At 28.3% G+C, this 22,154-nt stretch overlaps 1 protein-coding gene across 3 annotated transcripts in view; it reads right to left on the bottom strand.

Annotated features, from left to right (window-relative positions):
- Positions 1 to 22,154, bottom strand: part of LOC107447483 (leucine-rich repeat-containing protein 24-like) — a 475,982-nt gene that overhangs the window by 422,281 nt on the left and 31,547 nt on the right. For all 3 annotated transcript variants that reach the window (XM_071188145.1, XM_071188146.1, XM_071188147.1), the window contains exon 2: positions 21,053 to 21,162. The gene's annotated coding sequence lies outside the window, so the exon portion shown is untranslated. The remainder of the gene's footprint in view (positions 1 to 21,052; positions 21,163 to 22,154) is intronic.

Genomic DNA, 22,154 nt, shown 5'->3' on the forward strand with positions numbered 1-22,154 from the left:
TTCTTCATTTTGAACTATATATATATATATATATATATATATAAAGTATTTAATGAAACTGATACAAATTTACATGTAGAACAGGACTGATATAACCTATCACCATCTCATGCTGCTATCGTTAGATTCTGTTAGATACATTAAATTATCATAAAGATCGAATAAAATACTTTATACTTTCAACTACATTATAAATTTCAAAGAATTGCTAGAAAGCGCAGAATAAATGTATACAAATTTAAAATATGTTGGCAATATTTAAATATAAGATAACGCAGCCTGTTACTTTTCCCTACAAAGTAATTCATTGTAATTCAATCTGCCCCCCCCCAAACATTTCTAAGTGTCTTTCAACGCATCAATCGCAGAATGTATCCTGGAATAATAAATAGATCTGGCGTATTGATTTTCTAGAAACTACCCATTAATTCAGAATTTAATTGACCATAACTGACAATTTTGGTAATAAATGAAATACAATTGCACTGTACATGACAAAATGGTTCGTCGGAAAATTTAATCAAAAATATGACATGGCAGTGTCTTGAGATATGTAGACTTGCAGCTAAATTTTTGAAATGAAGTTGAACTTAAAATCTTGTGTTGCATTAAAAGTTTATTATTGAACTAGCAACTAAGCTGAATATTTTCGGTATTTTCTTATTTATAATAATAACAAAGTGTAAGTGAATTTTTGACAAATTGTTTAATAAAATAAAAATACAAAGATAAATATCAGATATACAACATACAAGGGGAAATAATTTCTCTACAAATTTTGGTTTTATCTTATTTGTTCATTACTCAATTTAAAGCCAAACTTTTCCTTATTTTTCAGAAATAGTCACTATAGCAGTAATAAGTATTCATGAATTCTGAACGTTATAAAGTAAATGCATTAATCAGAAAATTAGAAATGTTGCTAGAGAAATATCTTTCCTTGCTCATATCTAACATAAAAATTAAAAGACTAGGTAGATTGCATTAATCTTAACATTTTTGCAAAAGAAATTTTCCATTTAGTTTTTAATAGGAATTGCCGAATTTATAAAGTAGTCATGTAAGCTGATTCGTAATTATAATTTGATTCGTGCGGGTGAATATACATTGATAAATAAGATTATGAATTTATATATATATATATATATATATATAGATGAAAAAGACTTATAGCTTCTATAGGAACTTGTGCATTCAAAAAAAAATTAATTGTACTGAAAATACCATTTTGAAAAACAATCTGTAACTTTTCGAGCAAAGCTAGCTTCTGATTTGAAACTTTCATGCCCTAATTAAGCAAGATACTAAACATTTCTATAAATGCAACAAAAAGTTTGTTACTTAGTGCAACTAATGAACTGCATTTATTAAGATATGCATCCATCGGTTACAATACAAAGCAAATTAATTGTACTTGTTATTATTTTTAAATAACATGATATTTTACATACTCATTAGTACTTGAATTTGGCATGAAACATTTTTTAATTGTTAGTAATCTGAAACAGAAATTTTTTAAACAAAGGAACTCTTACAGAACTTTAATCGGGATTTAAGGGAATGCTCATTTGTGTATTTGATAACTTATATGAATGATTAAAATTATCTTTCAATGTTGTGCAACATTCTCCTAATTTTAATTAATTAAAAGATTATTAAGCTACCTTTCCTATTTCTAGAAAAAATATTTTTTAATCCATCGAAATTCCGCAGTATTTAGAACGCATGATTTTAGATTAGCAACTCAGACTAGCGATTTCGAACAGTAAAATTATCTAAATTATTAATTATTAATTATCTAAAATTATCTCGGACTAGCGTTTTCGAACAGTAAAATTATCAATATTCTCGACAATCAGATAAGATTTCTGTACTGCACATCTCATTTATATTTAAAAATTTTTCTTCCTTCAAATATGAAATCTTCCTTCTAAAATAAAAAAAAATTAAACTATTTAGAATTCTTTTATACTTAAAAAAAACAGATTTCAACAATTAAATTTACGGAAATGACATATTTTAACACAGAATGTGAAATTTCATACAAATCTGCCTATTTAAAATAAATTTCAAGCATCATTTCTTAACATACATGATGATATAAACGTATAGTTAATTAGTCAGAAAGCATTTTTTTATACTTAAACATTAGGTTTCGTCCAAGTATTACAAAGTAAATTTAAAGTGAAAAAAGCTAATGTTATACTTAAACTATTCGAGAGGAAAGGCTATTACTTGTAAGTCATAACAGCGCAAATTACAGAATTTCGCTTCGTTTCTTATGCAAATTGAAGACTGTTTTTATTATAATTTTAATGCCGACGCAAATGAATCTTATTTCATTATAACGTCACATTTCGCGGCGTTAGCTTGCACAATTGCTTAGTAAGTGTGATCCAATAATGCTTGTACCAAATTTTTCTGCTTAGCTACTTCTTGCTTACAAGGATTTTTTTCTTTTTTTTTTCGCTTTTTGAGCGTTCGCTCATTCTTAAATCCCTCCCATTTTCTGCATTCTGGGTGAAAGCATTAATTTTAAGAGGGTGTAATAGATCAAATTAGAAGCCGCGTGGTTTTGTAGCGAGTGGGAGGCGTAGGTGGGTGTCTAGCGTTAACAGAATTTCATTTCCACTACATTTAGTCAGCCAACGTCGCGTAAAAAGGACCGCGCGGCATCAAAAATATTCTTTTCGCATTGTACACAAAACCGTTTGGCGCAGCAACAGTAGCAGAAAAGACATTTGATGCCCCATTTATCGGAGTTGGCGCGCGTTCGCCAATTCTTTCCCGACCTATATACTTTTCTCCTTTAGATAAAAGTCTTCCTACCGAGGTATTGGTTTCGCTTTCCTAACGAGGTGGAAAGTACTTTTCCATCTACGGTAATAGGTGGGGAAGTATACGTTAACTGCCAAATATCAGAAAAAAACTTTGAGCGATTGAAGAATGACAATAAATGCAATACTTTTCACATATAATCAAATTCCTATTGTAAAACACAAAGGAATCAGAACCGCATAATTTATAAAGATAATTTTTGAGGGAAATTATTTTTCATCGAAAGTTAATATAGTGTGGAAGACTATTTTTTAGAGTGTATTTTGTTATATATGTTACCGGCAAAGTATGAAATGAGAGAATTATTACATACTTTCTCTGGGCATTGTATATAATGCCTAGGCATTCTATAGAACTACAAATGCTATTTAGGCAAAGTATGAAATAAACGGTATACATTTGCCCGGTATATCCTACACTGATGTTTTGTAAGTTCAAGTGCCACTGCCCGGTATACATTTGCCCGATACTCCAAACACTGATGTTTCCTCTAATCTATCGTAAGTAAGTATTAAAATATCGAATAAATGAAATTATATCCACGAATAAATTAATATCAAATCGGATATAATAAATATTTCGGACATTCACCAAAGCGACTATGTGATTGTCAACATTCACCGGTGAAAGTCAACAACCACCGATTTCGGTCATTCACAGTAACATGTACATCATTTACATAATAACCTCTTCATGACGTTTATTTCATACTTTGCCGGTAACATATATATATATATATATATATTGAACTGTATATATAAATATTTCGCACTGTATATATAAATTGGTAACAACTTACTTTGGGGAATACGTTATTGACTAAAACGTGTTTCAAAAATTTTTCCTAATGGTTCAAAAGGAATTTAAACTTCCTGAACTATATCACAATTTCTCTACACTGAAAATGGATGATGATGGGAAATGATGATGCACCCAAAGTACCAGTAATTTGATCCGGAATTTTTTGCTCTGTATAATTTAAAAATGTCTCGATGGTGGGATTATATGAACTATGCTAGTTTTGTTAAGTATATGCAAAATATTTCTGAATTGCTTCCTTTGAATCGTTTTCCTTTGTACTTGAGAAATTCAATTATTTTTTATTATGTTTTTAAGTGTATAATACGAAACCATGCTAAAAAATAATTTTTTTTACTTAATCGTGCTTTTTTAATTCATCTTAAAAATAATTTTGAAACTTATATCTCTTTCTAAGAAAATGCTTGTTAACGGGACAAGTGAAGAAACACTTTTTTTCTATAAATATCTTATTTTTTACATTTTTCAGGAAATAAAAATATATGTATTTGTTACCTAATTCAACAATATACAAATTAAGAATTTATACTAATTTTATGACATGCAAGTCATTACTACTGAGTACGGAGATTTATTTTGTTATTGAGAATGATTTGTATTTTTAGAAAGCATAATAAATGTAGTTACTTTATAAATAAACAAACTTGGTTAACAGAGATTTGCTGCTAGTTTTATAATAATATAAAATCTTTGTAACATCAAACAGCTTACAGAAATGCATCGTAAATATAACCTGAATAATAATATAATTTTATTATTCATTTTATTGACAGAAAACTTCAATTTCACTAACCTTCTCCAGAAGCTACATTAGGAAGGAGGCACAATAGGCGTTTTTAAGGTGACAAAAGGACTCAAGAACTTTATTTTTCAAGATCTAGCCGCAAAGTAGTTTGAACTGATCGATTGGCAAGGTATGATTGGGCCAGAGAAAATTACAGCTTAAAAGATCTTATCTGCGCCTTGACGCTTAGGTTGGTGGTCTCTCTGGGAGGGATTACACTTGATATTAGGTGGGGAGGAAGATCCTCTGGATCTCTGGGGAAATGGTTCTATTATGGTGACTGGTCATCAAAAAACTTGGCACGAAATAACAAAAAGAGTCTGGATCGACGGATGTTTATCCGCTTACCCTTACCTTAGATCTGCCAAAGACGAGGGACTTTCCCCGAAAACAGACGCCAAATCATACGGAAAAGAAGAAAAATGCACTATAAGTGAAAGCGAGTTTTTTTTTTTCATACACATATCGATCGTTGTAACAATAAATCAGTTCAGGGATATATTTGGAAGATTTTATATTATTTACTTTGAAATTTCGTATATTTTTTAAGAAATAAACTGCAAGTCATGGAATTAAAAATTATTTTAAGTCGAAGCAAGTTTCATGAAATAAATCCTCCTAAGGATAGTTTAATAGATACCGGAAAAAAATGTACTATTTTTTCAAAATTTTAAATTTTTTTTAAATGACGACTTTTATGGATCCGGGTTCTTTTTTATTAAGGTTTCTTTTAATTGAGTAAAGTTATTTTTACTTTTATATTTTTCTTTTTTATTCTATTTTTATTCCATTTTTATTTCTTTTTTATTCTATTTTTATTTATTTTTTATTCTATTTTTATTTATTTTTTATTCTATTTTTATTTTTTTTATTCTATTTTTATTTTATTTTATTCTATTTTTATTTTATTTTTATTCTATTCTTATTTTTTTTTATTATTATTATTATTATTTTTTATAATCTTCGAGGGATATTTTGTTTTGAACAAAGGCGTCATTGAAACTGTGGACCGTATTATTTTTCAAATTTTCGCAACCTTAATAATAAGGCAAAATAACCAGTTGCCACAAAGTATAGGGCGCACAGTAAAAAAACGATTCCCAAATTTTACGAAACTTTTTTCGATTTTGACGAAACCGGTGCCGGATATACGATCCGAACAAATATTTCGTCAAAGTAATGAAATAAATATCATCATGCCATCGAGGAAATCCATTTTGCCTATAGTAAAGAAACATTTCGTCATTCTATTTTTTTCTAAAAAAAAAAAATAAACAAGCAAACAAAAAACCAGGTAATGTGTCTAACGTTTCTAGTAACCACTTTATCATGAGCACCATATAACTGGATCAATGTCACCTTAAGAACACAAGAAAGACCAGACAGAACAGATAGATTAATTGCACCCATGCCCGAAGCGTGATTCGAACCCTGGATCTTCTGGCGTGAGGCCAACTTCTTGAACACCATACAGGAAGTTCGGCTTGTTTCGCTACTTTATTTTCGATCGTATAGTGTTAATCTTAGTTTCGACATTTTCGTTAATCTCCCACAATGAACTATGATAAGGTTTCGAGTTGAGGAAACATTTTCATCATACATTTGAGATTAACCGTTTCGCCACAAATCAAGCGATTTCATGACGATTCTCAAAATTAACGAAATATCGCTCAATGATATTTGAATCGTCAAGGATATTTGAATCGAAAGCAAAATTGCACTAAAATTTTCTTCTGTCGCCATCTTATTATCACTTTTTTAGTCGATAATTCACGCTTTGTGCATTTTATTATTTTTCTTAAGAAAATATGGAATTATTATGAATAGTTTATAATTTACTAAAAATTACTTTATTTTACGCTTTTTTCTTAATATATTTCTCGATTTTCTAGATGGACCATGCAATGTTTATTATATTTTGAGAAGCGCTTCAAAATAAATATAAATTGCGTTATTAATATTAAGTTTACTTATTAGTTTAAGATTTTTGAAAAAGTAGATACATGTCTTAAAATATGGCTACTGTTAAAAATGCTACAGTTAAAAATGCCAAGAAATGTCCTAATTTTGGCCCTATATGACTATGTTGAATAAAACAAAAAAAAATTTTGGTGAAATTACCGTAGTGTATGGTATTTGTGGTAAAAAAAATACAATAAATTAGTCCAAAATATACTGTAATTAAATGATTATTTTAGTAATTTTTTAGTTCACATGGTAACTGTTTACAGTGAATTTCGTTTTTAAAAATTATTGTTCCTATTGCCACACATTTAGAGAAAAAATACAAAACAGAAAAGAAAATTTATCCGAATAAATGATTTTTTAAGCCATGCTCTTGGGTATCATGAGAACATCACCAAGTTTCATCGCGTTTACTATGTCATATTTCATATTATAGAACCATGTTAATTTTACCAAAGCACTTCGGTAAAAGTGGCATAGCATTTCCATGTTCCTATAAAGCCCGAAACGCGATAAACTTTATAATATTTCGGTAGTTTTCACCAAATTTTTTATTTTCAATGAATATATTAGTAGATGTCAGTAAAAATGTACTGATATTTCAAGCGTTAAAATTACACCTTTTAGTTGTCTATTTCCAATAAACAAGGATAATTATCAGTACAACTGCGCCATTGAAACAGCAAACTATATATTTTTTTAAATTTATTGCAGCCTTAATTTTGTGCCAATCATAAGCAAACTCAGGTACTTCTTAAACTTCATCAATAATATTGAACAGGTAAATTATGGTTCAATTTAAAACTATAATAAAGTATCAGAGCCATATCAGGTCGTATTATGATTCAACGCTGTACGAAATTTACTGATAGGAAAACCTCTGGGATAAACTGAGGCAAATAACAAAGTAAAACTTTTACATTTTCCTTTTTAGAATCACAGAAATTTTCATTAATTAGACTTAATCATACAGTAGGCATAATATTTGATTAAAATGAACTCTTTCAAGAATTTACAATATTGCATATTCCATTATATAACACAATCTAACGGTATTTCGAAAGTAAATAAATTTAAAAATTATAATTTCTTATGATACTGTCAACTTTGACGATGACATTTCTTAAGAAAAACTAATGTAGTATATTCCCCGCTTAATTAGTTGTTAAAAGCAATAGAAAGGAGATTTAATCTTATTAATTGTTAAAAATTATTAAATAGTTATTCATTTTATTCAGACATATTCGCCAGGAAACTAAAACTAGCCTTTGTTTCTAATTATTTTTCATTCTGAGGAGCAATTTGTTCAAACATAAGCAAAATACGTCCAGATAATTAAATTTTTAAATGCTCCATCATCTATCATTATCATCATCATAAATATTAGACGTTGTTTTAATTTCATCAATTCTTTACATTTAGTAATTTAAAGAGTAAGGAATATTGTTTTCTGGAAAAGATTTTTTATTATGAGGCATATTTTTAAAAAGATTTTAAAGCAGATTTTAATTCCCCTTTGTCTTTTAATCGATCTGATAGAACATTATATTTCCTCTTTTAGAAGTTGGGAAAAACTATTATCATTCTATTATGTGAATAGTTTAAACAAAGTTCTATCATAAAGAGATAAAACATCTTGCAGCTATTTCTAATTACTTCGGAATAAAGAAAGTTTCTTTAAAAGTAATCTTCGTCTAAGTATACAAAAAATAGCAAAAAGTAATTTAGCATTATACTAAAAAACGCTTTTGTAAACGAGACATTCAACTAAAATTTAAAAAAAAAAAAAAATTCAACTTCAGAATGTAAAAACCTGTTCAAGCATAAATTATACTAGGTTGTTTGAAAATCTTAACTTAAAATAATTATTAGCTCGTGAATTAAGATAAGTCAGTATTCTTTTTCTTTCTAATTTTCTTATTTAAAAACAACTTATGACTATAAAAAATATTTAAAAAAAATCAGAATATTCATGAGTGTTCTAACTAATTACAGAGGTTAATTACAGATAATAGAGATAAAAGTTTCTCGACTTATACTTTTAACTATATAATTTTCATTGCCATTCAAAATTTGTAAATAAAACAAAACTGAAACAAAAGCAAACTTAACACAATAGATTCAATCATTTCATGAATTGACAGTCTAAGTAGATACGAAACAAATTTAAAGCAGACATTATATGAGACTTTTCGATTTGATACTTAGTTTAAAAAGTAGTTGACATTTGAATATGAAATGATTGAACCTTTTTTTAAAGGAAAAGACGGATAATACTTTTTTTTTGCATTGTGAATAATTTCATGCTGTGTTTTTGTTTCTGATTAGTAATCTAAATAATTGAAAATACATTTAAAAAAGCACATTTTTGTTGTAAGCCATTCGGAATTATATTATTTAAAGTTTTTTTGTGTTATTATTATTATTAAAATTTATACTACGTTAAAAATTAGCTAAATAATTATGCTTGTTAAATATATTATCAATGCTATAACTTAAGCAGGTACATTTCAAATTTTCATGTTAAACTTTTTCGTTATTTCTCACTCTGCATCTAAAGCATTTTTCTTCTTTTAGTAGTTGTCTCTTAAATTATTTTGTCTTTTTTATCCTTTAAACACAAAAAAATAAATTTCTAAGAGAAATGAGTTTGATACATCATTAAATTTGCACGTTTCTTTTAATCAAAAAATATTAATATGTAATTAGCAAATATATAAAGGTTTATACAAATAAGTCCATTTCTTAAACTATTAATTTTATTGTCTACTATAATATATTAAAGGTATCATTTATTCATTTATTAAAGATTAATTTAAAATAACTTATCTTTATATTTAGTTTTCAGAAACTTAGTCAGGAGACGAAATAATGCAAATTATATATTAAATGAATAAATAAATGAAAAGAAATATATTCAAATTTAGATAAGAAAACCCTAAAAAAATCATGAACTAATTTATTTTGATTATAAAATAATTTGGAAATATTGTGTTTATTAAAAATAATCAAATATCTAGTTTATTTTTGAAAATAAAATTAAACAAACCTATTATACCATAAAAGTTAAAATTTTCTTCACTGAAACTATTATTTTTACTGTCAAGTGTTATTAATTATTAAACATGATTATCTCATCAACTCATAAACAAAATTCTTAAATAAAAGCATTTGACAAATCACGTTTACAAATCACCACATAAGTTTTCATCTTTCTTTCAAAAAAAATTTATCAATATATAAATATAAAATTTATAAAGGTTGATATAAAGTAATTTATGCTTATATTCAGTTTTAAAAAACATCGTCTAGAGAAGAAATAATACAAATTATAAATTAAGTAAATAAATAAATGAAAAGAAATCGATTCAAAATTTAAATAATAAAACCACGAAAAAAAGGAAAATTTTTTATTTTCATAATATAATATATTAGTAAAAAGTTTTTCTTTAAAAATATCAAATGTCTGGTTAACTTTCTTACTTAACTATCTTACTTATCTATCATTTTATTGTCTACTATAATTAATTATTAACCCTGATTTTCGATATAGTTATCTGTATTCTAAACTACAAAGCATAATCATTTAGTTTCTATTGTGGTAAACTGGTCATAATTAATTCATCAAGCGAAAAGAAATTTATTCAAAATTTAAATAATAAAACCACGAAAAAAATTTTTTATTTTATTTTCATAATATAATATATTAGTAACAATTTTGTTTATTAAAAATATCAAATGTCTAGTTAACTTTCTTACTTAACGATCTTAACTAAAACTATCATTTTATTGTCTACTATTATTAATTATTAAACCTGATTTTCGATATAGTTATCTGTATTCTAAACTACAAAGCATAATAATTAAGTTTCTATTGCCGTAAACTGGTCATAATTAATTCATCAACCGCTCCAATATTATCACTTAATTTTCCACAGTAGTATGATAAGAATTTTTGAAATACATATTTTGAATTTAAATGGATGTTTTCGTGCTTTTCCATCAGTTTCTGAAAAATCATTAGATATGCACACTCTTGCATAGTTTCAAGACGGCTTTTGTTAACCTCATCATTCACGAAGATTGATGATTAATTTTTGAGCAGGAAAGTTTTTAATGTGCACCGTCGTTTAACAGAAAATCGAGTGTAAAGATTTACGCCTGGTTTACTTTTGAAACCATTAAGAAGCGAGAACTTTGCTACAAGGAGTGAATTCGCATGGGAAACATAAATCCTATTAGTACGCATGAATTTTGAATACATCTGCAAAGAGGCCTGTGAATAGATACAGTTAATTTTTTATGTAATAATACGATACAATTTATGCATTCTCTTGAGAAAATCTGAATCATATACAGAAAATGCATCATTTCTCGTAGACGTAACATTTTTTTGTTATTTTTAAGGATTAAATTTAATCGTTTATAGAGATATTTAATCTACAAAGAAGATATATGTATGATCAAAGTTAATTTTGCTTGTGTTTATCTAAATTTAAAAGTAAATTGTTCGAAATCTCTGAACGAACATTCTAATGTTTAACTAAAATCTTGGAATGATTAAAAGAAAAATCGTGATGATTTGGACATTTACTATTATATATTTCCTTCAAAGATTCTTCCCCAGGTAATATATATATANTTATAAATATATATATATGCAGGGTTATTCATAATTTCTTCCGGGATTTCGAAGCGTTATAGTAAAAGAACGAGGATGAATATGGCAAAAAAGAACATATGAAATTATTCCGAAAGTATTTAAGTTTTAATTTAAGCAGTTGACGGTAGATGGCAGTAACATATACCACTGAAGCTAGTTGTTGTAAAGAAAAATGGCGTCTACAGGCGGAGGGAATTATGAATAACCCTGTATATTAGAGTATTAAATATCATTATTCGAAAGGTTGAAAATAAGTTATCTCTTAGAATTCATTTAATTCCAATTTTTAATCATTGAGAAGCTTTTTCTCGGAAATCGTAAAAGTAATTAAAACTTGAACCATTTTGGTATCATGGGATGAAGTAATATTAAACGCTGATAAACATTCCACTTAAGCATATAAGATACTTGGAAGATATCTATATAGTTGTTATCTAGATTGAATCTTTGTCTTTCATAGCTGAGTACATGAGATCATCTCAGATCCATGAGATGAGCAATACCTCATTTCTAAGAATTTCTATCGTGCTTTTAAGAAAATTACTTTTTAATTTTTATAATGTTGTTTACCTTGATAAATAACTCGTAAAAGACTTTTCTCAGAAGCAGCATGCTTTTAAAGACTTTTGGTATCCTGAGAACATTCCACCTGCGCATGAACGTATATATATATGCACACTAATGTTTGTAAAAAATACAATCGTCAGAAATTAAAGAAGATATTTTTTCCACAAATTTCTGATAATGGTACAAATGAACAAGACGTTTACAAAACAAAAGTCGGTAATCGGCATTTTGTGTGACCTCCACGCTGAGCTAATAGTCATTGTGGCATTGAATCAAACAGGTTCCGAATGATTTAATCTAGGGAATTCATTTGACTTTGATTTGACGCCAAAGTTCAGTCTTACTGTGCTTCCCAGCAGCTGAGCGAGCGATTCAGCGACTTATGAAATCCCAGGCATTTTCCTGCGGAAATAAAGCTCTCGGAATCAATCGAATAATGGAAAGAACCGCTGACTCCACAAATTTCCTTTTGGAGTGATAACTGCTGAGGTTGCTCCCAATTTACACTAGATGTGATCGACAAAAATGTCCAACAGCTCCCCACACCATGATCTCTGGCCCGTGTGCTTTATGACAATGGACAATACACTATGGGGGCAGACGTTGAGCTTCTGTAACGTATAACTGACGCGTACTTTTCGATCATTGTGCTCCAGATTGTAGCGAGATTAGTTGGAGTTGCCACTGGGGACAACATGCACAGCATGTTAAAACTGCACGCACCATGAACTGTGTTGCTCAACCCATAGAAGAGGAGTTTGTGATTCTGAGATAGAGGAATCATTGAATGTAGTTGACGCTGTAACAAGACAACAAAACTTGCTCAAGAGTAATGCTAGCAAATGAGAGGACGCTGAGCGGTCCATCACATCTATGCAGATGATGGTCTCTAGTCCGGACTTGATGTGTTATGGTGTGCACCAATGCCAGGTTTTCTAAATGTTTGTTTCCCTTGTGTGAATTGTTTTCGCTATTGTGGCATTACCCAGTGTGCAGTCTGCGATTTCTTGATACGGAAATCCACCATCACGCATACCGACGATGTGCCTCATACGAACTCCGTCAGTTCTTGATATGCAGCTCTCCACTTTTGACGAGGTATATATACCTCTAATTAATTGTCTATAGCAAACAGACGACGATAAACTGATTTCAACTAATCTGTACAGTCCTTTATATATGAAGGAACAAGTGGCTGATTAGGTGTCTGTTCTCGTTCCACGCATGTGCAATCACTTTGTCGTTCTAACCATTTATATGTCTTACCTCACACTACATTTCATCTAAGTTTCGTTCGAAGTTCACGATTCCTTTATGGTATATATATACATATATATATATANNNNCACACAAATAGTCAATATATATATATATAAATAGTGTTATATCAAAAAGTAAAGCCGTATTCATTAAAGTTTTTCTTTCTTTTTTGTAACATTTTGGCAGTGAAAGATTTTACTTCTAATATCCTTCCAAGTTTTAAGCATTTATGTCGGAAACGAAGATTCTTCTTCAAATGTGCGAAAACTCAGACTTCAGCAAATAGTCGACAAGGAAACGAAAAAATGAGAAAATTGCGAAATAAAGATTTAGGGAATCAAATGAATTCTTCTTTGAAACTAAAGTTTTAAAATAAGCTTACCCTAAAACTACGCAACTTTTGGGGAACACAAATCCTTTTGAGCTTCTAAAACAGTAAGAAAAGTAAGTGAGCTTCTAAAACAGTAAGCATTGACTTTCTCAATCTGAAACAGAACATTTTTTTTTTAAAGTAAAAGTTATTTTATATCCTGTTTCGAAACATTCTGTTAATTCTTGTCTCTTTGATAAATACGACAGGAAATATTAATCTGTCCTTTGATCTTTTTTACACGAAATTAATTGCCCTTTCAAACAGACAATTAAAAACATTTCATTAAATCAAACAACATAGCAACTGAATTTGATGAGAGTATTATAAAATGTAGTATAATATGATGTTTTGTACTTAACTAATTTGTATGAATTCCTAAATTGTATACTGTAAGTTATTTCGCTTAAATTTACGAGTAATGTTTAGCATTTGTAATTTTTCATCAAAAAGCAGAGTATTCACTTGTATTATTCTATCTTATCTTTGGACTATCTTGATTATGTGATAATTCGCTCCGGAATCCGAAAAAAAGGAGAAAACATGCTATCTATTTTGTTGAAAATTAAAACCATGTTATAACATAAGAATTAAAATTATAACTCGAAATTAAAATGTTTTACAAAAGCAATGTGTAATGGCTCAGAAAATAGACTCTCAGTATGCGCATCTTCTAGCCTGAAGGTTACTGGTTGGAAAGTTAAAAGAGGACAACTTTTATTAAATGAGATTTCTTTATTCATGTTAACATATATTGTGTGATATATTTAATATTTTATAGCATTACCGGCGTTGAACAACCAATCCAATTTTGAGTTTGCAGCTATTAATGATTGTAGCTTTATAATTTTAACCTAACCCAGAAGACAAGGGAATTCCTGCATCAAGCATTTGAGACAGACTAGTCTTCGTGGAGGATTTTTTGATGGAACTAACCAGCATTGGCTATAAACTAGACTAGACTACGATTCACTTTCCATTGAGGAAACTTTTCCTCCAACAATTTGGTAGGGGCGAGCCGCACCTACGTACGCACCTTCATTATGTTCATAATGTTTCATCAGTTTTGTAACGGAGGCATGTTCAAAGCATATATCCGTGTGTAACATTATTAAATGCCATAGAAGTGTATTATTTTCTTCAATAAATGTATTAAAAACAACGGTTTTAACCGTAATTGTGTAAACGGTTTCGACCGTAATTGCTGATAAGATAAAAAAATTAAATTCAATTATTGAAAATTGAAAAACTGAAAAACTTTAAAAAAATTAAAAACTTTAATACCAACAAGTTATAAAAGGTTGCAGAGCAGCGAACTTATTTATAAAGGTTGAAGATCAGATAGCAAATTATTATTTTCAAATTAAGAACAAATCTAGATTTAATAGAGAGCCTAAAAATTAAGGAAAATATGTAGATCAGATATCTTATCGCCAAACGACATGTCATGACTATTTTTTTCTTGGCCAATCATTATATATTATAACAACAGAGACGTGGTAGCTCAGAGGGTAGTGCGTATGAATTCCAATGAGGTGAACCAGTTTAAAAGCCCAGTGATTGGCTGCTCAATATGAATTACGCACATGGCTCGCACCACCGACCACAGTGCTAACGTAAAATATCCTCAGTGGTAGACGGATCATATGTTAAAGTTCCCTTCCCTCCAGGCAAACAATGGAAGATTTTCGAAGTTTTCCTCTTCATGTAATAGAAATGTGGGTTATATTCCATCAAAAAGTAAACCACGAACACAAATTTCTCCCAAAACTTGATCCAGGAGTTCACTTGTCTTCTAGATTGGCTTCAAACCTACAAGGCTACAGAGTAGAGCATTAGTTATCGTAAACTCGAAAATTGAACCTGCTGTTCAACGACGATTAAAGTAAATATAAAATAAAGGGGGAGGGTTTTCAAAATTTTTATCTCTGTGCAAAGCAAATGTGGATTAATTTCGAAATATCCGCACTTATAAGTGAAACTGAAGACCTTATTTTCCGGATTTGGTTCAAAATCGAAAGGGAACTTAGTACAGTTGTAAATCCGATAATTATCAGAGCTATTCAATGCCAGTAATAATGTAATAAAAATAATTTAGTGTTTTTTATAAATTTTAATAAAATTATAAAATAATCTTCTTTTAAATTTGAAAACATTTCACTTTAAAGCATGTTTATGTAAGAGGATATATTTTTAAAAGAATGTGAATTTAGATTGGTAAATGTGGCATGTAAACGTCAATTTCGATTAATAAATTTTACGTAACCAAATTTACATTATAAACAATCTGGCTAAGTAATGAATTTTTAATCATAAAAACAATAACTTAAAAATGTTTCTAATGAACTAATGTGTTGTATAAAAACACAATATCATTAGCACCAGTAAAATATAGTAATTAATAATTTGAAACAATATATTTTGTATAGAAAAAGGCATTGTATTTTTTCCTTTAATTAAAAACCAAACACACATAAATCTTTTTTATTAATTCCAACAAAACAATTTACTTTTAAACATGTTTATATTTATATATGTATATTATAAGTCTTTTATGCATTTTTTGAAAGATTGAGGGGGTATGGTTTTCTTCATTTAGAATAGAGGATATGGCTAAATACGCTAATAACACTTGCCTCTAAAAGCTTCATTTTTCACTTTTTTTTAAGATGAAGGCATGTACCTTACAAAAAATGCATTTTCAAAGAAGATCAAAGTCATTTTCAGTCGCAAGTAATTAATTCATGACTCGCTACTTCATTAGCATTTTCTTGCTTTTGTTTTAGCTTTTTTTTCCCTCTAGAAAGAGCAACAGTTTTTAATGGTCTTTAATAAGAAGTAAGCTAAATGTGAGTTTAAAGCGAAAATTAAAAATATTAAGTGTATGGGAGTTGGCAAAGACCAGAGAATGTCAGCTAATTGGTTGAAAACCCTTAACACACTCTACTGTTTTGAAAGACTAATTAAACGTAATGAGTTGGTTATGTTTAAAAAAAACTAAAGAATGGTAAAAAGTTTTGGGTACAAAGTTCAACCGTTTAAAAGGTTTTCAGTTTTTGCCATTTTACTGAATTATGTCTTAAATGTATGTTGCAAAACTTCATTAGTGTTGATTCCTATCAATTAGTAAGCTATAGGTGAGTCACTTAAAATAACACAGATGACAAAAAAATACAATTTTGTATTTTTTATGGTGAGTTCTAAAATGATCGATTTTTAGAAAAAAAGCAAAGAAAAAAAATCTATCCTAGTTTATATTGTTTTCAAGTTGATATTTTTTTCCCTTGTCAGTAAATATTCAAATCAGCTGTCATATTTTATTATTTAGCAAAAATTAAAACTTTTTTTGTCAATTTTTTAGCTGAATAGATGAAGAACGATGAATTCATTTAATATTCAGAAATTTTAAAAGATATTAATAAACTATATGATAAAAGAAAAAAAAACTGATAATAGAAGATAAAAAAGTAAAAAAAAAGATAACAAGAGATGATAAATGAGTTAAAAAATAAGTTATTGAAGCAAAGAATTTTCTTTTTGCATCGAGTATAGGTAGCAATATATATTATATATATTTTTGGTCAAGTAATTTTTGCACTTTTTACGGTTTCCTCATGTCACTAAAATACAAGTTAATTTAAAAGTCACGTCCTTCTAAAACTAACATTTTCGTTAAAAAATAGAAAAAATAAGCTTTATTCTGTGCATATCAATTAAAAATTGCCTGCTTACACGTATAGATTATTGAAATGTTTTTATATTCAAGCTAAACAAGAGTTTATATCAAGAAAATAACATTTTTTAAAGTTATCATAATAATTAGTAGAGAGAGCAAAAATAATGTAGAATGTCATTATAATACAAGTTTACTTTAAAAACTAAACCATATATATATATNTTGTAATAACAGGGCTCCAACCCTGTTATCAGTGTTGTATTTAGCTTGAAATAATTGCAGTCTTAAGCCATCATACGTTCTAAACAGGTTTAAAGGTAGGCTGGTATTGATAACAGTCCCCGTCCCCACTCTTGCAAAGGAGGGTGCATGGACAAGACTCCGGACAGTTCCGGAACAGCTTATCAGGATCAAATCATGATGAAAAGGACGCGCAAAACTATGCGTTCTTACGTTTTATACCAACACAGATTTGAGGTAAAAAGGCACACTTCGTACATTCCTTGTTATCTTACGCATTAAGGAAAATCATTTCCGCTTCCTTATATGGAAGTGAAAAAGGGAACGATTCTAAAAATAACTCTTCCTTTGAAATATAAATCTATTTATATTTCAATGGTATGTTTTCAGCCTTGAATTCCCAAAATAGAATCTCTCTACGCTTATTCTTTAACAAAGACATTTTATGAAAACGAAAGAGTTTTAATTCCTTTATTAATGCAAAAGTATTTAATTTTTGTATTACATATATATATTCTCAGATATTGTACATTTTCTTAACTTAACTCAATAACAGCCAGACTTTGGATCGCCATTTGGGGTCGACTTAACCCTCATAAGAAAATGATGTTATTTCAAATTAAATGATTTTTCAAATGAAGATTATTGTTTAAAATACGATATGAAAGAGTTTTTGAAGATTTCTTTCTCTTTTCTTTTTGTTATTAATGCAATGACAATATTACATTATAATGTAGTATTGTATTGCAGATAATTCTTTCACAAGAGTACAAGTTATACGAAAAAAAAACTCAGATATCTATAAATAATATACATTAGCACACCGCATGTTTTAAAATGGTAAGTTACATCACTAGTTTGTCATTAGCGCAGACATGCATATACAGCACATTCAGCGACATACATATACAGCACATTCATACATATACAGCACATTCGCGTGACGTGAAAGTTCATAGAAAAACATCGACAAATTATATTCCAGCATTTCTCATAGTATTCTGTATATTGTAATTTTAAAAGGCATGGTATTTATATTTTAAGGACTGAATTTTATCAATCAGAGGCTATCTGATGTGCAAAGTACTAATTTGTAGTTTTTAAACAAATGCAAGAATGAATTAGCCATGAGTAATTGGGGTGACAAAGGATTCAAGCATTTAGGGCAGCATTACGACAAACATTGTAAAGAATTGCAAGACACCTGCATGTTTCATCTCTTCTAGAATAATTCCTTAGAATCTAGTCAGCTAAGCCTACGTCACATTTAATACTATTGTAGTTAGTGACAGTTCTTCGTTTTTACTCTGTAATACCGTTCGCAAATACGTTCGCATGGATGATATTTAGAATTATGGTATTATTTTTTTGCACCTATTTAGTAACTATTTAATCTTCATTTTGAAGTACAAAACATGAATATCGTTACGAAGAAGAAAAGGCATTGAAATTGGGAGAGCATTTTCATTTGTTCATCAGTAGTATTCCAGTAATGTAGGTTTATTTTATGAAACAAAAATCACCTGCAAGGTTTGCTAAGGAAAAATACAGTAATTCCTCTGCGCCTGCAGTTAATGCGTGGTTCAATAATTAGAGTACAATACTTTTCACAGGTTGTATATCCTTTACACTTTTTTCAACATGCACAAAAAAGCTTTCAAAAGAAAGTTATTTTTAGGACTTCATATCAGTTGAAATCATATTTATGTAACTTTAACATCATACAATGAATTTTCATTATTATTTACATGGGTATAACTGTTCCCCAACTATACTATATAGTCCAGGTTTGTAACAAATATAACCACTTATAATCAGCGTGTACATGGTTTCCTTCAAACGTAATAACGAAATAATAATTCAATAGAAACAAAGTAGCTTTGTAAACTAAGCTACTTCGGTAATCGAATCTAAAATATTATATAATTTAACGAAAATTGTTGCTCGTAATATTTTTTAGCACTGGGGATCCTAATTTCTATTTTAAAAATCATCTTCATGATGTTTCCAGTTCTGTAGAATGAAAAACAGACATAAATCTTTCTAATAGGGGTCAAAGTGATCCCTTATGGCTGTTTTAGGTATTCCCATAGTTATTCATTTTACTAATCATCAGAAAGGCACGAAATTTTACTATAGTATACTTCGAGGCAAGTTAGGAAAAATCAGAAAAATATGAGCTTCTAAGCTCATTTGTATCTTCAAAAATAACATTAAGAATTGTAAAAAACATTGAAAATGACCCCAATGGCACTTCTAGTGTTAAAATACAGGGATGAGTGTTTTTGTGTTTGTGTCAATGGATGAATGTCAACGGATGAGTGAGGGATGAGTGTCAACGGCACTTCTAGTGTTAAAATGAGGTAATGATGCTTAGATTTCATATATTTTAAATTCACATTATTCTCTAAAAATTTAGTTATTTAAGTAAAGCTAGAAATATGGATCTTTTAATAGATCTATAATAACATTTACTTGTCGCTTATGCAAAAATACATATTTTCATCACAAATGGGTTTCTTTTTTAACAATTTGAGATTTCTGTCTGAGCGATATATTTACAATGCAATCGCACAGTTTATCATTTTATTTTAACAAGAATATTAACAACATTAGATACAAAAACATTTTTTCTCATTTCATATTTGTTCACTGCTGTTATTCTCATTACTCGACAATTTATGGAAATCACATATAAACATTTAATAAAAACAAATTTTCGTACTTACCTATTTGTACTACATTTGCTCTTCTATCTTTTTATATAACTTATATATATTACTTATATAAAACATATGCAATCCGGAATAACGACTTCACTTACCACATAAAATTTTTAACTACACACGAAATTGCTTGAAACATTACTTTAATGTTTAAAAAAATATTATTGAAATTTCATACTTACCTTGACAAATAGAGACAATCATAGAGAGATATTCATTTATAATCCAAGTTATAATTTTCATTAAACAAAGAATATTAAATAAAATTATTATTTCATTAAATTAACAAAGAATTGATATTCAGTTTATTTCATTGTCTTAAGTACAAAAGCTCAATTACAGTTTTACGTCATATAAAAGTAATAGGCACACGATTTTTTTGAAATATAAAAAAAAATTAAAGCAAAGATTTTCTATCTTAATAGCTTTTTTAGTAGTTGAACAGTATGGTTTTATAAGAAATGTTAAATAGTGTAATTGAAAATCAAATTTAAAATTCCTTTATGATCAAAAGATAATGGGCTTAAAGGCTTTAATTTATTTTTAATTACAATTTTAATTAATTTCATCACAGAATTTAAGATTGATAATTAAGACTTATGTTGACTTATATAGAAATACTATCTGTATTTATATTATTTTTAAAAAATACGTATAAGTCATTTTTTCGGATAGTCTAAAGACCTAAAGCAATTTCAAAAAAAAAATCCTTCTCTGAAATTGCATCCTGATTATTCGTTCTAAGCCGGCGAGACAAAGTGCTTCTATTTTTTGTTTTGAATCATAGAACAAGATTTTTTTTCATTTTATTCTACTATTTCACAGACTTAACAGATTACTTTTCATACAATGCTTAAAATAAAATATTCCTATCAAGTATTTTATAAAAAAAATAATGCAAATATTTAGTTGGCAAAAATTCAAATTTGCTAGTACATTTTCTAAAGTTGATAATATCGAAGATTTATTATTTTCATAAGAAAAAAATTACAGTTTATAAGCAGAAAGAAATGTTTAATATATTTCATTTTTGTGATTATATAATTTAAACTTAGCATAAAAAAGCGCTTTCTAAATGAAGCAACAGCGCAATTTTGTAATTACTTTTATATTTTCGAATCACAAATTTTAAATGGTTGCTTACCTTTTTGAAAAGAGAAGACGTTCGATATTTTTTCAAAGAAGCAGAATCTATATACTCTTTATTTAAATAGGCTTACAGCTTAGATACGTAAAAGCCACCAAAATTGACACCTGAAAAAAAGGATACTTATTAAATTAAAATATAAGGCTCGTGACTACAGCAATTTTTATTTACTTCTATTAGACTATTATTTCAGTTTTCTATTATGTTAAGTAAAATTTTATTGCAAAAAAGTCTTATTCATATAATGCAAATTGGATTGAAATTCAAAGCAATATTTGTACTATACATGTTAATAAAGCTCATAATACTGAAATTTATTTAAAATACTACCTTATACAATGCACAATTTTAATTACCTATAGCGCATTAATTAATATTTTTTATTAATTTCTCAAACTTCCATGATAGTTTGCTTCATATACGTGGTTGTATGTGTACAGCTGCTGCAAGAACCAATAATATCCGCCTATCTATCTATCTATCTGTGTATATATATATATATATATATATATATATATATACATAGAATGAGAATTTCAAGAATGATTTAAAAATATTTCCGCAAGAAGATTGCCAGATTACAAAATATGAAAAGAAAACCGCAAATTGAGTGTAACTAGAGGAATTTAAAGTGCCGTTCTTACTGCATCTTGAAAAATTTTCTGTTCATGTAAGTACATCTGATTTCGCTACTCTATTTATAGTTTTTGTTTTGTTTTATACTGTTTTTTCTTTTTATTTTATTTTATTTCTTGTTTTTATGTGTTATTTTTGCTTATTGCGTAAAAAAATTTTTTTGAGTGCTCTTCACACTATTGTATTAATATATTTTGTTTTGGCTATATTGATATACCCCCCCCCCTTTTGCATATGTCTATAATTTTCCTTCGTTTTATCTTCATTTTGAACTTATCTAATGATCTAATGAGTTCTGTTTACTTGCAGCTTATGCGCAATAAATAAAACTAATTGAAACTCATTGTTTCTCTTAACTTTCTTCGTGCTTTCTTGTAATTATTTATTTTGTTGAATATATATATACACTGGTTATCATAAATTAAGGAAAATTCACAAAAATCGCGATAGCTCTTTCAAAAGT

The sequence above is a fragment of the Parasteatoda tepidariorum genome, chromosome X2 (assembly GCF_043381705.1).
Source record: "Parasteatoda tepidariorum isolate YZ-2023 chromosome X2, CAS_Ptep_4.0, whole genome shotgun sequence".
Lineage (NCBI taxonomy): Eukaryota > Metazoa > Arthropoda > Arachnida > Araneae > Theridiidae > Parasteatoda > Parasteatoda tepidariorum.